Raw genomic sequence first — 17,450 nt, forward strand, 5'->3', positions numbered from 1 at the left:
GCCTTAAAATCATCTCTTCCTGATAACTTACAGCAGTAAAAGAGAGATCAGGGATGCTAAATAACCTACTGAATGTTACACAGTTACATAGACAGATATGTCCGGGCTAAAAACTGAACATACCTAATTTAGTGCATTTTCATCTGTTGTTTATAATATGACTTATGTCTTTATTTATAAAATAATAAATGATTTTTTGATAGTTAAGAATAAGAAGGAGATTTAGAAAAATAATATGGGTTGATTATTTTAAGATAATGTAGACACAGACTCAAGCATTAGGATATAGTTTCTAACATACTTGCGTTTCTTTAGTGATTAACTCCAATAGTTGCATATAAATTCTAGAAATTTTATGGATTTAACCAACAATTCTAAAATAATATTTTGCTTCAGACTATGTTTAAAGATTTAAGTTAAAGACGAGTAAATACAAATAGAAATTCATTTGGTACATGAATTTATTCTCACATGTTAAACTGAATTCTCCCTAATTTGAATATACTTTTCTTGAAGGCTGATATAATAAAGTGTCTTACTAGTGCTTGGACAGTGCCATTTAATCAGTAGATGCCCAATATATGTTGCTAAAGATGAACTTAAAATGAACCCTGTGAGACTACTGGACACATGTCTCAGTTTAAGGATGAATGATGTCTCCAGTACTTGCAGCCTCAACTATTTCCCCTGCCTCCTTGTCAGTCTTCCTTCTGCAAGTCTGACAAAGAGTAAATGAACCACATGCATTATTAATATAGCTAACCCTGGAGAATTTGTATTCTAACAAAGATCAAAGCCTCAAGGTAAATCTGTAAATTCTTGGTATAGAAATGCAGACATGAGTAAGAATTAAGGGAGAAAAACAAAGAAACTATCCAGCACCTTGCAGTCACACTATAGTATGAAGAACATGGTTACAAATTATTAATTCTTTGGTGTTGATTTTTTTTTTTTTACACAAAGTATCTATGGCTTTAGTCATACTATACCAGTTGGCAGAAATATTTCAGTTATAGAAATAGTTTGAGTGATTTGCAAGAAATGTATCTCAAAAATAGCAAAATAAGTAAAGCTAGCAATTTTTTCGCAGAACAGCTAGTCTCAGTTTTGTGACTCCCTAGGGCAATGCTTTTGAGGCTTGTGAGCTTGATAACGCCAACCTGAGGCAGTTCCATTTAACAGAATCTTAGGTGTTCTCAGATAGCCTGGAGGGACATATCTTGTGTAAGATGTAACTTTCAGGTTGTAAATTACTTTTAACCATGCGTATAAGATTGCCCAGTCTAAAATATTCTGCATACTTCAAAAGTAATGCTTTTTTGTTAAGCTTTGAAAGCTGGGAGGGGATTGGAGGGGTGTGTGTGTGTGTGTGTGTGTGTGTATGCACATGCCTGCACAGACAAAAAATAATACAGACAGTTCTTTTCTATTTAGAAATAACTGCTGGAGGGAGAAATTAAAATTGATGATTGAAGTATGTGTTTTATTCCATTAATAAATTTAAACTCCTAGATTCTCCTTTTAGTGTGTATCCTCTAAGATGTGCTAAGTCTCCCTTGCTTAGTGTGGCAGCCTAAGATAATAACTTAATGTATGAATTGAACTCCCCCTCCTCATATTGTGAAGTACATAAAATTTCTCTGCATGGCCAAAACTGAAAATCACTAACTTTCTATGCTCTGGAAAGTGACATTTATCAGGGCAAGGACATGACAAATATTTAAAACAAAGTTGGTCTCTTGGGTATGAGTGTATAATCTCCTGGTCCATAATCCTTGGTCTCAGCCAAGTTTACCATGGAGGCGCAGCCAGCCTTTTTCATAGATGGATCTTTCCATTTGTGCATTGCAAAATTACTTCACTGGAGTGATTTGGTGGTTGACATTCATAAACTTGAGAACAGTGACCTCATCTTATTTACTAATTTGACATATCTGAGGCTGCATTAACGAAAGTTCACTAAGATATTTCATGCAATTGATGCTGGAAAAATCTCTTGATGTCTGTAACTGACCAGTCTAAAAAGTCACACAACTCAAAATACATGTGCACCATAAAACAGTGACTTGCCGTGTACATGCATTTTCCTTCTATGTCTGTTGGCGTACACTCATTCATTCAATAAATAACATTGTAAGTGCCCACTATGTTCTTGCAGATGAAAATACAGTCAGACAAAATAGTAAAATCTCTGTCTTCTTTGACCTTTTATGTTTTTGATTTTATGTTTTTGATTATTTACAGAGTTTCTGCTCTGTGATTCTGTATTTCACACATATTATCACAGTTAAACTTTGAGCAACTCTTATCAGTTATATGGCATAGTTTCTTTTTTTTTCTAGGTAAGGAACATGAGGCTCAGGGAGTTCAGTAACACATGAATTCAGTTTATTAAACAGGATTAGAATTCTGTTTCCTATACTTACTGTCAGTTGTGTATGACTCCAAAAAAGATTCCAAGGAGGAAAACACTGAAAAGGAAGCAAAAAATATTGTAACAGAATAAATTCATCTATTGAATTATTTTTCTCTGAATTGTGCCTGGGATGTTTATACTGACAGTCGATTAAATTTCAGGTGGTCTGTAGCAAACCAGTCAACATTTTAGGCATTTTAATGTAGGGAAAAAAATGGTAAAACTCCTCTCTATTTTATATTTGCACTTGAGTTCCTTGCCTTTACGTCATAATATCTGACTTGAATACATATACCTGGCTTGGAGGACATCATCTCTCAACTTGACCTCCTTTATGTCTTATTTTAGTTAATAATGCAACAACCCATCATATTGTTGGGATACTGGAAACTTGGGAACATCCTAGTTATTTACTTTTTTTGTTTTATTCTTTATACCAAATTGGACTCCAGTTCTGTTTATTTTGCTTCAAACTGTCTTTAGAATCTGTTTCTTGTGCTTCTGCTATTTATTTATCTCAGTCCTTATGAATTAGCGTCTGCTGAGTAGCAGCTATGTGCTAGACTTTAAGAAAAAAATATGCCAAATAAAATAAAAGAGCATCAAAAAATTAAAAATCATACATCATCATCATTACCCCATTATTTATATATGAGGAAATAAAGAAAACCTCACAGTTGTTAAATAATTTAAGATAAAACTATTAAATGCTAAAGCCGGTGTGCCTCTCAGGACAGAGTAGTTTATGCTACAGCAGCAAACACCAAAATCTCTGAGAATGAAAACCTTGAAGGTGAACTTCTCCCCACAGCTTTAGGGGAAACAGCAGATTATGAAATATTTTGTCTTCCACCGATAAAAAAATACATATAACTTGTGCTCGTATGTCTTTGGTTAATTCAAGACACCTGGGCTTGCTTAATTTAATAGAGATTCAAAGTTGTGGCTAGAAGAAAGAGAACTGGAAATTTCAGTAACCAGCACTAGTGACTACTCAGTCAGGATTTGAGCCTACATCAGACTGATTCTAGAGTTTATTCTTTTTAAGTCTTATGTTACCTTCTTGTTTTTAAATTTTCTCTTCCCACCTTAAATCTTCAGTTCTTTCTCTATAGTCATGCAAAAGTGTTGCCTTAAGAAAACAATTCAACACATCTCGGTCCTTTTGAAAAATGACTTTCATAATACTTAGTACATTATAATTGATTCTTTCTAATCTGACTCCAACTGATCTCCTATTCTCATATTTTATTATTTATAACATACCCAAATCCAAAAAAGCTTTTACTCTGAGATGTGGTATAGTAGGTTGCATGAGGACATGGGCTCTGGAACTGGATTGCTGAGTTTGAAATCTTTCTATGCCACCTAGTAGCTCTGTGACTTTGGGTAAATTACTTAAGCTCTCTCTGTTTCAAATTTCTAAGTTGTAAAATTGGAATATTTATACTACTACCTTAGAGAGTGGTTGTGAGGAGTAGATAAATCAATACAAATAAGCACATGGAATACTGCTGGCACAGAGTAGCAACTAAATATTTATTTTATTATTAAATTATATTTTATGCCATTTCATGCTTCCAAACTGTTGCGTGTATTCTTCCCTAGCAAACTGGAAAATTCATGACTTTAAAAAGCTACTTTAATGTTGCTTTTTGTTTTAAGGAATTTTACAATAAAGAGTTAATATTTTTTGTAGAGGTCCCTATTATGATTTTTAATAGTTAATAATTCACATATCCATCAACTAATCAACAAATATTATCAGGAGTTTTTTCTATGATTAGCACTGCGATTGGCATCATGGGAACTTAAAATAACAACTATATGTTAACTGCTCTATGTTGGTTTACATAATTTAGTCAGGAGGAGTACAGTACAAACAAATCATTAGAGCATAATAAATCCTAAACTTTGCAATGTCAGCTGCCAAGTAACATAGTTTAGAGAAAGAGAAAATGATGTAGTCTAGAAGGGAAAGTTTGAAAAGATGTGTCCTTCCCCCAAGGTTGAGCTCCATGAAAACATGCACCAAGGTTGTCTTATTCGCCACCTTATCCTGTGTCATAGTTTCTGCCATATATATTGTGTGCCCAATAAATATTTCTTGAGTGAATTAATGAATGAAGATAGGAAAGAATATCCACAGTTTATGGAGAAATTAGAACCTGATTTGGCAATAAGGATAAGTATTTAGATATGACACTTATCTTCCATGGCATGTGATTAATTCAGAAAACTTTATTCTCTTACTCAACAAGATAAAGAATATGCATTAATGATTAAAGGAACCATTTATTTCTTTCTGAACATTCTCCCCAAAAGAACATATATAGAGAAATGGAAAATGAACCATGGACATAAATGTCAAGGACATTTATTAAAATTACATTTAAAGAGAGCATTTCATAATTGAGGTTCTACAATTTTGAGTTGGCAGAACTAGGAAGGTAGATTTTTATTTTTCTGCTACTTTTTAAAACCACTTTATCTCTTCTCTGTAGCGAGGAATTGCTCCACTACATGCCTGAAACAACTAACTCAAAGGCATAAAATGTGCCATAGCTTCACAGGTATCTTGGCATACTATGTGCAGAAAGAACATACGGTGACCACTCTCATTAGTTTATTCTGATTTGGAAACTTTTAGATCTCTGAGTATTTTTTTTTTTCTAATGATATGTATCCATTCACCCTCTTGTCTGCTCTTTCTGAGTAGCTGAGAAACCTCTCTGTACCTCATTTCCCCTCTCCTTTAACTCTTAATCTGAGTGGTTGTGTTTTTTCTAAGCTCTTCAGGTTACTGACGTTCTCTGCGTGTCTTGCTCTGACTCCCTAAATTCTGTCCTCTTTCCAGAAATGAATTCTAGGGTCAGTTCACCTTTGGCTATGATGCATACGCTTACTGCCTTTTCATAGAGAAATTTATTCCTCTTTGATTTTTTTTTTTTCTGGATGATTTCCTTACCTTTTCCCAAGGCTCTCCTACAACACCTCCCTGAGCATCCAGTGGACTGGAAACAGCAGGCCAGAGTTCAAGTCTTATTTCTACTACCCACCAGCCTTGAGATCCTTGACAAGACTCAGCCAATTTAGGGCCATTTTTTTCTCATCTGTAACCTAAGAATAATATTGCCTACTGTTGTTAGGTTTAAAAACATATGCTGTTTTGACAAATGACAAGAGAGACTCTTTATAGCAGCACAGATAACTCAGAAATGATAAGTGATCTCTGAATAATTAAGGTTCAGCTCAATATTGTGATTTATATTTTCTTGATATATTCGTAATTGCTATAATAGGGAAATCTCCCTTTTCCACCTGTTATGTAAAGCCTTCTTAATTAAATGAGGAGGTGAAAAATAGATATGCTTGGACACTAAATAGAATCATGGCATCAATTATTGACAGGGTTGTCTCAGAAAACTCCCCCTATGATGTTTAAAAAAATATGTTATATCTTTCCATTAGTGTGAAAAACTTGTTACATTTTTATAGAAATAAGTTATTCTAGCCTGAGGCCAGTGACCGTATTATCTGTGAATTAAAATCAGCGCCTCCAGATTTTCAGCTTGATTTAGCATTTCTCTCTGCTTTTTTTTAAATCTTCCCTCCCCATTCTTTCACCAAATTTCCCTTCCATTGGCGTTATATTTGTGTATGAGAGTTTTAGTCTTACTATACAGATATGTAAACAGTGTAGTGTTTCCATAAAGATGTATCATGGCCTCCTATTGAGACAGCCATTTTGTTTTAACAATGCATTTCCTCAAAGGTTGGCTCCCTGAGTCTCCAGTGGTTCTCTAAATCCAGATTTCACAGATTAGTAAATAGGACAATTGGGGAGCACTGTAGAAGACAGTTTCATTATTTTATGAGGAGAGATAATTAAAATGTTGTTGAGATCTAGACAGATTGATCTAAATTATAAACCTGCTAAGATGAAATTTAAAGTAACAAAGAAAGGTAACTTCTATTCTGATAGAAAGAGGAGAAACCTGGAGAAAGCCTGGGGTTCCAAGGAATAACCTTCATCTTTTTTCAAAGTTACTCTTCCTGATTACCAATATCCATCCATAATGTGAGTCAGGGCCAGCCTGCATACATGTACATGAGTGATGTTGAGCAGCGAAATCTCTACTGCTCAAAAATAGTTTTCAGGCCACTTGGTTTGTTAGACATATCAAAGTTTTGTTACAAACATGCTTTACAACAGACTGATTCAAATATTTTTTTTCTTGAGAAAAATTTTCTGGGACAAGACGTTGTCAGGAAAAACATTTCTGAGGTAGTTACTAAAAGAAAAGATGTTGATTAAAGGTTTACAGAGTCTTGACTGAACATTACATGGATAAATGGCATGATTGGCTTCCCTGAGCAAATTTTAACCACAGTAAACTTACATCAAGTAATTTCTTGAGAATTTGACCTTCCAAGAAAGAAATTGTCAATTATAATAAACAAAAAGTTTGTCTCGGCATGGCATAACTTTCCCCATCACCATAATTTATACATTTTCTGCTAAATACATATTCCAGAAGTAAAGAAAGAGTTACTTTTATTGCCTAAAGTTTCAAGAGTAGGCAAAATATCAAGAAAAAAATGAAAACTAATATTTTAACTTCAAAATGATTACTAAACAGATACATGGAAAAGCAGAGACCAAGAAAGCACCCTCATTGGATTTCTTCTCTTTTGGAGAAACTCTTTCCCTGGCTGTTTATATAAATTCTATTTTTGTCAGCTGCAGCAGCCAAAGCTTTAGTCATCAATCTTAGTAAAAATGATTTCTCTTTCTGAGGTTATTTCTCATCTTGAAATCATAAAGTGTATTATCAGCAGTCAGTGAAACAGGATCCAAGGAAAAGGAGGCACATTTGTTGCATTTACTTAGTGGATTATCATTGTTTTCCAGTTTTCTGTTCATAAATCTAGTTTATTTTCCTCACTGAACTCCAAGGAATACAGAATTTTCCAGGCCACCACAACCTGGGAAGATACAATTGAAGAGATGTAGGTGTAAGAGTACTTTAGGTTCTGAGCCCTCACTAGGGAAACTGATATAATCCAAGCCTCCTCCCACTCTGCCCAGGTCCCTGACTTCCAATCACCATCACACATTAACACTCTTCATAGAAGTTCTAGGTGCTGATCTCTTTACCTGGCCACCTTGTGACTTTCACTCAATAAATGTTAGCAACTATTATTATCCTTTTTTTTTTTTTTTTTTTTGTATTTTTTTTTTTTTTAGTAGAGACGGGGTTTCACCATGTTAGCCAGGATGGTCTTGATCTCCTGACCTCGTGATCCGCCCGTCTCGGCCTCCCAAAGTGCTGGGATTACAGGCTTGAGCCACTGAAGCTCCTTGAAGAATCTACATCATGGCCAATTTTCTTTATGCCACATGTGCTTTCTTTTGATACTCTCAACCATGCTGAGGAGTTTTGAGTTGCATGCTAGATGTAAAATATTGCCTTCTTCTCAACTCTTTGTCAGCATTATTTCTTAGGCCTAAAAGCAGTTCTTCTTGTACCCAAAGTCTCATAATTTTGCATAAGTTGTCTCCCATCCAACCGTTTACACACATATATATCGTCCCTTAATTTTCTCCTGAATTACTGGGGCAAGATAGATTTGTGTTTTTTCTCCCTCTTAAAAAAAAAAAAAAAAAAAAAAAAAAAAAAAAAAAAAAAAAAAAAAACAAATGTTTCTGTGCAGAGATATGCGTATAAGTACACTTTCTGTGTATATATAACATGGAGAAAGCTTTTCAACACTAGCACCATCTATGCCCTAAGTTAAACCTAGTTCAAATTTTACTACTCAATATGCATGTCTGTAAAATGCCCTAAGTAATCCTTTTCTTTTTTGTGTGGGGAAAAGAGTAAATCATGGATGGCTGTAAAAAGACCAAGGTTTTTTATGCCCTTTAGCATCTCTACATGCACATATATTTCCTGACTGCCCAAATATGGGGCAATTTCTAAGACAGGTACCAAGAGATCAGGTGTTCCAGAGAGCATTCTGGTTTATAGAAGAACCTTCCAAAATCTCACCTTCTGCTGTTGTAGAGCACTGCAAACAAGCTACTAAGTGCACACTGCCTTACTCTAAAGTATTTGAAAAAAAGTGACTATGTACAGAAGAATGAACTCAGTCTAAGCAGGAGAAATACATTAAAATATAGTGACATCGCCCTCTAGGCAGGATTGCCAGATGGACATGAAAAAATAAACACTTGACAAAATCTTGTCCACTAAATAAAGTAAGAAAATGCATACATCTAAGTGTCAAGATTTTATCAGCATCATCATCATAATTGTCATTATCCCTTGCAGAAATAGTTCCTGATAAATGGAGTGTCCATCTTTGCTTGGACAGCTGTAGAATAGGTGTGGGTAAACAGGTTTGCTGAATTCTTCTGCGTTAAAAAGTGAGAAATCATTGCAGTCTGGGGAATTAAGAGAAAGAAGATGGAAACTAAAAATCTGTTGGAAAGGGACTGCATGGAATAAAACCAATTGACTTAAATTGTTCTGATTGTTAGAATTAATTGAATTAATAGGAGATTCTTACATCATTGTAACATCTTCTTACAAACTTATCACAATCTTTTCAATGAAATTTGCATGGCCCACTGATGCTAGATGCTTTTCATTCGAGTGAATCATTTCAGGGAATGTGAGCTGACACTGAGTCTATAACTGACTTATGCAAAGTGAAAAAAGAAGTGCTCACTTAGAGATATATTGTTATGTAGGAAATGGATTGATGGAAATTTGCATCTTTTTTTTTTTTACAGTATGAACTTGAAAATATTTTCCAAACCACATCTTCACTTCTAACCACATTAAAGATATGTATTCAAAAGTTCTTAAAAGTAAGTTCCAAGTGTCTGATCTCTTTTTTAATTTCTCTATAAATTATTAATGATACCAGCATTTACCAATATAAAATTTTTAAAATGGAATCAATTTTAGCGAATTTGCAGGAGAACTGAATACACTAAGAAACAATTATCAGGTAATAATATTTTACTAAAAAAAACTTAACAAGGAATAATATTTGCTCAAGGGAAGAGATCAGAGTACATTTGGGGAAAGTTCAAATTTCACTAAAATTATGAACAAATCACATGTGTTTCCCTGAATATATAATTTATGATTACATAAATATTCATTATGAGGTCTATATATTGCTATTTCCATTTTGTAGTGTTAGAAATTGAGACTCAAAAGAGTTTGAAAGTATTGCCAAGGTCATATAGCTCATCAGCCTCACTCAGACTATGCAAGATTTTAGATACACTGGAAAAATTTACTCTCACTGGGCACCTGCAGGCTGAGTATTGGTTGGATTTTAGCCCACACCCTTTCCAGGCCTGGCATCTCTGCACAAGACAAACATTGCTCAACTTTACTTGGCTGCACCATGCTTTTGAGAACCCTGCTATGATTGCTCTTTGCAAATCAAAGAGATGATGAAGTTTATTTATAGCTAATTATCTTGGGCACATGCACAGGAGCCAAATTATTTTTGTACTTTGACCTCTAAGCAGGAGTCAATGTTTCCTATATAATGATGTTGACTTTAAAGAGCCAAAACTAATTTAATGGTGAGTAGTCAGTACCTCAACAGAAAGTGAGAATAATTTAAGGTGAATACTATGTGTGAATTGCAGAATGACATCACCAGTTAGAGGGATATTTTGTGAAAAAGCTGCAGGGCAAATATGGTTTACCTAATACTCAAAATCTTGCCTTCCTATAGGAGCCAAGTTATATAAGCAAGGGTTAATACTCTATTTTATTGCCATCTTAATTAGCATGAAAATGGAAAGATTGAGTTGTTTTGGATGATTTCTCACTCTTTTTGCTGTAATGAATACAAAATTTATTTTCACAAAGTATAGTTTTTAAACATTTTCTTTTCAGTAATCCAGTCTGAATGAAAATAAGACATTTAAGACAAATTACCTTTTTTTTTTTCAAAATTGAAGCTTTCCATTTTTAAACTGAAACTTAAAATTTTTCTCAAATAATGTTACACCTTTACATATGTTTGTAAGAGGATATAAAAATAGTGTGAGATAGCAGAAAGATTATAGTTTCTGTCATCGGAAATAACTTGGTTAGTTTTTGCCTTTTTTTGTGGGTGGAGAGTTTGTTTTGTTTTCTTTGCTTCAAATTATCTTCCTTCTCTGCACTTCCATTGCCTTCTCCATGAATGGCTGCATGTGACCCACAGGCTATTGTCTATGAGCTCTGATTTCACATAATAAAGTAGTAATATAATTCAACAGCATGTGTTTAGTCAATCCCTCAAATTCTCCAAGACTCAAACTGCCAGGGAATGAGTACTTTACTCAGGTTATTAAATCAGAGGAAACCTCTAAGGGAGTGTCTCCTAGGACAAGGTGAATAAAAGAGTTTTGCAGGGTAAAGGAAAAAAAGCAGCCAAGTTCCAACTTCAAGCAGAGATTGGGTCTAGTAGGCGAGGGCCATTCTAAAGTGACATGGGCCTTCTGGGCTTGGAGCCTGGAAGACCAATGACTGCTACACCTCTAAGCGTGTGTGAGAAATACATAAGATGATGCATACACACTAAAACTTAGCATCTAAGAAAGACTTGATATTTATATCAATATCAATATTATGCAATATTAATATTAGTATTTATATATATTAGTGTTATACAATTAGTATAACACTAATTATATATTAACAGGTGGCTTGGTTTAGTGGCAACAACATTAAATTTGACGTCAAGATTTCAACTGTGCCATCTATTTGTTGTATAACCTTGAACTTAAACTCCAATTGGCACAATTATTCAAATCAAGTCCTGATTTAACTTTCCAGATACTACTGTAAGAGTCATCTATCCAAAACACCACACTAAACACACATTCCAGGGTAAAGTCACCTGTCATAGCACCTTCCTATCTGCAAAGTTAAGCTTCACAACAAGGTCCTTTCCAGTGAGGACCATGAATTTCATTCTTCTATTCTTAGATCACTGCAATCTGTAACTTCAATCACTGTAGTGAATTTCTCACTATCTATCTTTTCGTTCACTCCTCTCCATTTGAGACCAATTCCACCTTAAAGCCATAGTATTCTTTTTTTAGAAACACACACATTATTTCTTTATTTAAATCTAACCACAATCTTTTTCACTATTTTCAAGATAAAGAACACAATTATCACCATAGCATAATGATGTCTTAAAAAACCCGCCCCTGCCCATTTGCAGGTCTTCATTTTTCTCCCTCTATCTCTTTCTGCTACCTTAGACTTACTCTCTCTCCATATTCCCTTTTTATCTAACTTCTTTTCTTTAGGTCACAACTTAAACATCATTTCTGAGAGGTAACTTTGATAGCCCTAATTTTGTCCCATTGTCATTCATTTAAAATATATTTTGCAATTTCCTTCACAATTTTTCTTAACTTCTCAGTTACTTGCTCACTGCTCATTTGCTATTCTAGGCTGCTGGAGGATGAGGCCACCATTCTCCCTTCAGTGCTTAGAACAGTCCCAGGCATCTATGGGGGAGGATGAGGCCTCTGTCTTTCCTGTTCACCACTCCCTCTCCAGTGCTTAGCACAGTCCCAGGCATCTATGGAATTCTCTAATCCATGAATGAATAAATAAAATATTCTCGATGATGTTTTCTCAATCTAAGTTATGTGCCCTTAGGGAGTAAAGCCATATATATTTCCTAAGCCTTAGGTTCTTCATTTGAAATATGAGGACAAGAGTATGTGCCTGCTTTGTAAACAAAGAAATAAAGAAAAAATGAGATGAGAGAAAAGGAAGGAGAGGAAAGGAGAGGACAGGACAGGACAGGAAAGGAAAGGAAAGAGTGAGAGATAAAAGAAATCTGAGAAATCGCTTTGAAAACTTTCAAGAATTAACAAATACTATGTGCTTGGGGGTCTGAAACTGAGTCAACAGTTAATTTAACATTATTGACATTATTGACGGCCAGGGACTCATTAAGTGCAGGAAATGAGTTTTTCTACATTAGCCATTACTTATTATTTTCAGAGGGAGAGAGAAAACTGGATACATTAATAATAAACTCAGCTCCCCATTGAGGCCCGTTCTCCGTAAAGGGGAAGAAAGGCCTGCATATAGTTTAGGATTTAATAATGTTTACAAATACATTAGTGAGTGGAAAGTTACCTAAGGAAATCCCATGAAAGAATCAATGGGAAACCAACAGCTGCTGAAGGGCTCTAAGTCCTAGCAGCATTCCTTCCAGTCCATCTTGCTAGTTTTCCAAAATATGTAAGTAATTAAATGTATGCTCTTCTTTTACAGTTTGCTCACAAAATAATATTTCCGGTCTTTGAAACCTGCTCCCAGTCTGTTTTCATTTTGTTTGTCATAAAAGTATTTCTGAATGTATTTTAAAATTGCTTTCAGACACATTAACATCTAATATAGTTTTTCACTTCAGTTAGGTGAACTTTGACATAATTCTGTCATTTTTATAAAAGAATGTTTTGTCAAACCTCTTCTCCTTATACTGCATACATACTTGCATTTTTCAAGTCTTGAGATAGCTCACTAGGGTCTAGTGAGATATGGATAAATCTCACCAATATACCACCTATCTCTATTATTTCTATTAATCTCTATTAATCTCTATTAACATTTAATAAAGTTGGAAGACTACATGACTGTCCTGGAAGGAATGACATTTTGTCTCAGCACTTAACTTAGAAAGATATGTCAACTCTACAAAGGGATAAAGCTATAACATTTAGGTAACATCTAATGTGGGTTATGTAATAATACTTTAAATTTGTAGAGAGCGTTATCAAATAATTTTCTTTATGTTATCTTTTTTGAGCATCTAAATTATGGAGTAGATACACTCTTTTATGAACCCCAAGTCTGAAGCTTAGAGTATTTAAAGAACAGAAGCTGGCACACAGCTACTATGCAACAAAATGAGGATGTAAATGAAAGCTCCTTTCTCTGGTCTAGTGAACAAAGAGGATCCTAGTCCATTACCAACTAATGGGGAGCATTCTCCTCATCTCTCCACATTTTGATGTGCTTCTGCTACTTTTCCTTCCAATCATTTACACACATTCCAATATAACAATACTGGGGTCTGAATAGAAGGTGAGGAGGTGAAGGGGAGAATCATAATACAAGACATACTTGACTTCAAGAAGCTCATGGAAGAATAGGGCTCTATGTTTACGTGGATGGCGATCCAGAAAAACAAGAATCAGAGATTCTTTGTTCCCTTTCTTAAACAGTCTTAATCTCAGCTGGCACATAGAAAAACCAGTCACCTTGCATATTAGAGTGAGGCATCCATCTGCCAAGCCCATATTAGAGTGAGGCATCCATCTGTCAAGTCCAGTTCAAGTTGGAAGGCAAAGTAGTTTTGATGTCTTAAGTGCATGACAGTATGGCACCTGTATGGCACCCCCACATTTTCCTGATTCCAGAGGGACAGTCAAAAACAGTGGTTTTATGGTCTCCAACAAGTGAGTCTTTTCAGTTCCATCCTTCACTGAAAGACCTCTCTGTCACTGCCTGATTCTGCAGAATTTCATCATCTGAATATTTACATGGGTGGAGTGGAGTCATCACCCCAGGCTGAATTTTCAAGAGTATGCAAGAGACAGTTCAGACATATCATTCCCCAGGGACACTGTTACAAATCCTTCACCAAGTCAATTACTCTGCACTGTGCCAGTTTTTTATGAAAAAAGATTCAGTAACATTGAGAGAACAATAAGAAAAAAAGCAAGCTGAATTTCCACACTTAAGGAAAAGAACTTCCATATTTTAGTTTTTAAAAGCTAGATATACCCAGATTGGCTGATCTGTTGCTTGCACAGTGTTCTCCTGGCTGCTACGCAGCATCTCCCAATGCCTTCTCCCATTAGAAAAAGTTTCCCACTTTGATTCCTTAGTCTACTTAAAATTTGATAAATAGCTTGGTGTACTTTGACTGAATCTTCTTCATTTACATTCTAATCTGCACAGTTCTCCCAGCTTCTGGGGTGGAATGTGAGTTCTACCTCAGGAGTAAAGATGAAATGAACCCTTTAATTCTCCACTAAATAAATTACAGCAGATGTTTGTACTACAAAAATTAGCATGTCTCACCAAGTGAAATATTGAGATATATATATTTAGAAAGAATAAAAAATACAAATATATAATACACATATAAATATAAAAATAAATTATGGTAATATACACACAACAAAAAATTTTCCAACTTGATCATTAAGTGTGCAGTTCCACAGTGTTGAGTACATTCACATAGTTCTATAACCAATATGTAGAAATCTTTTTGTTTTGCAAAACTGAAACTCTATACCCTTTAAAAAACAATTTCCCATTCTCCTCTGCCCCAAGTCCTGGCAACTATCATTCTACATTTTGTCTCTATAAATTTCATCAAGCTAGGCACCTCATATAAATAGAATCATATATTACATGTGTTTTTGTGTTTGGCTTATTTCACTCATTATTGTTCTGAGTTCATCTATGTTGTACCATGTGTCAGAGCTTACTCATTTTTTAAGGTTTAATAATCTTAATTGCCTGTACATATCAAGTTTATTTATCTATTCATCAACCAATAGCCATTTCCATTGTTTCCACTTTTTAGCTATTTAAATAATGTTGCTATAACCATGAGTGTGCAAATATGTCTGAGTTCCTGCCTTCAGTTCTTTTGGTTATATTTTAACATATTCTCTTTTCAAAGCTCTGAGAAATTTTATAGCAAATCACCCTGTCAGTATCTAATCTACTTTCTTAACTTGAGGTTAGGTTTGTTTTTCAGTACATGTTGATATTCATATTATTGATATGAAGATTGTGTTATGCTTAAATTAAATCTAAGTTATGTCTGTTGATTTGGTCACCCAAAACCTAAGTTTAATATAAATATACTAAACAATTGTCCCTTCTAACTATCAAATAGTAGCAGATTTGCATTTGATGTAGGTATTATTATCACAGACAACATTTATTTAAAATAAATTTTTGAAATAAATAAGTACCTGTAAATAGACAATGTAGTAAATGGGATGATACATGCATAAAAGTCTTATAATAACTATTTCTTGGAAATAAAATTCTTGATATTAAAAATAACTTAAGAAAATACTACAGATAATAGAGGGATAAGATTAGAAGAGGATGAGAAATTAGGAGAGACTTTATGTAATCCTGGTGAAAAACAAAAGTAGCTTGGACTCAGAAAATAGTAGTAAAAATAGATTGAAATTCATGAAGATATTTGTATTAAAAAGGAGAGTTGTTTGGGGCATGACAATTTTGAAAAGTTTACTTGGCATAACATCAAAGCACTAGCAATTTGAACAACTAAGTCTGCAATTTAGTGGAAAAGTGAAAGATGAAAATTTTAACCTTAGAGTAATTGCTTTAGGGACCACACTTAAACCATGGGACTGAAGGAAATCACCACGGAGTGTGTGTAGTTGAGAAGAGATGGGAACCAGAACAGAATATTGAGACATTCCAATAGTTAGATGGCAAAGAATATATAAGCTAGCAAGGGAGACAGAGAAGACCAAACAGGAAGCAACATCAGAAGAGGCAGTAGCACAGAAAGTACCAGAAGACAAGAAGACAGCTTTTCAAAAAGGAGAAAGCGATCAACAATAATAATTTCAAAGAGGAGTCAATGATCTTTGAAGTGATCTTAAGAAACATTCAGGTCATCTTTAATTCAAACAACAATAATTTCCATAGAGTGTTGGTAAAAGTAACCTGCTAACAGTGGGTTGAAAAAGTGGTATGTGAGCACTTGGTAATAGAAATTCCGAAAAATATTAAGTGTTTTAATACGATGAGTTACCCAGAAATAAAATAGTAGCTGAAGGGGAAATGGATGAATATGGAGTCTATTTTTGTTTAGTTTTAGGTTCGTTGGTTTTTAAACTTTTTATATATTTGATAAAACATTTTTATTTGATGACGAGAAACATCCAAGAGGAAGCACAATGATGGCTCCAGGGAAATAATGGACCATTCGCAGAAAGAACTACTTGAGAAGACAAAAGGAGATGGGGTCCAAAGCAAAAGGAGTTTGGGCCTTAAGTGGGAGTATGGATCTTGAGTACAGATACAGGAAGATTAATAGAATTGGTATTAAGACTATAAAGGAATTCATAACCAATTGTTTATATATATATATATTTTAATGAAGTAGGGGACAATATCGTATAAAGGATTGTTAAAATGGCAAAAAAAAAAAAAAAGTCGAAAAGCGAGGAATTATGGTTAGAAAATAGAATGCTTAAAACTGAGATTTCAGGCTAGGCATGGTGGCTCACGCCTGTCATCCCAGCACTTTGGGAGCCCCAGGCAGGTGGATCACGAGGTCAGGAGATTGAGACCATCCTGGTTAACACAGTGAAACCTCTCTACTAAAAATACAAAAAATTAGCCGGACATGGTGACGGGCGCCTGTAGTCCCAGCTACTCATGAGGCTGAGGCAGGGGAATGGCGTGAACACGGAAGGCGGAGCTTGCAGTGAGTCGAGATCGTTGCACTGCACTCCAGCCTGGGAGACAGAGTGAGACTCAGTCTCAAAAAAAAAAAAAAAAAAATACACTGAAATTTCAGTGGTGATGTAATTTGGAGATAATAAGACCAAAATTATAATTATGGTTGTGGTTGACTGCTACAAAGACAATAAAATAAATTTATTTGAGCATGAGGAAGTCAAAGCCAAGCTATGGCACACATCCTCCAGAATTTGCTCCAATCTCAAATTTCAAAGAATAGAGACAATAAACAGTGTAGATTAGACTCTGGAAGTCAAATTCTTTATCCTTCTGTAGCCCTTCTGTATCTTTTCTGACCTGTGGTAATTTCTACAGCCCGCCTCAACATAGCCTACACACTTTATTTTCTGTGCCTTAGCATAAATTTTATTTCTGTAAGAAATGATATGAAAAAGACATATTTTCCTATTCTCAAATATTAATACCTGCTAGAAAGGGGGGTCTTTTCT

Source organism: Piliocolobus tephrosceles, chromosome 5 (genome assembly GCF_002776525.5).
Source record: "Piliocolobus tephrosceles isolate RC106 chromosome 5, ASM277652v3, whole genome shotgun sequence".
Classification (NCBI taxonomy): domain Eukaryota; kingdom Metazoa; phylum Chordata; class Mammalia; order Primates; family Cercopithecidae; genus Piliocolobus; species Piliocolobus tephrosceles.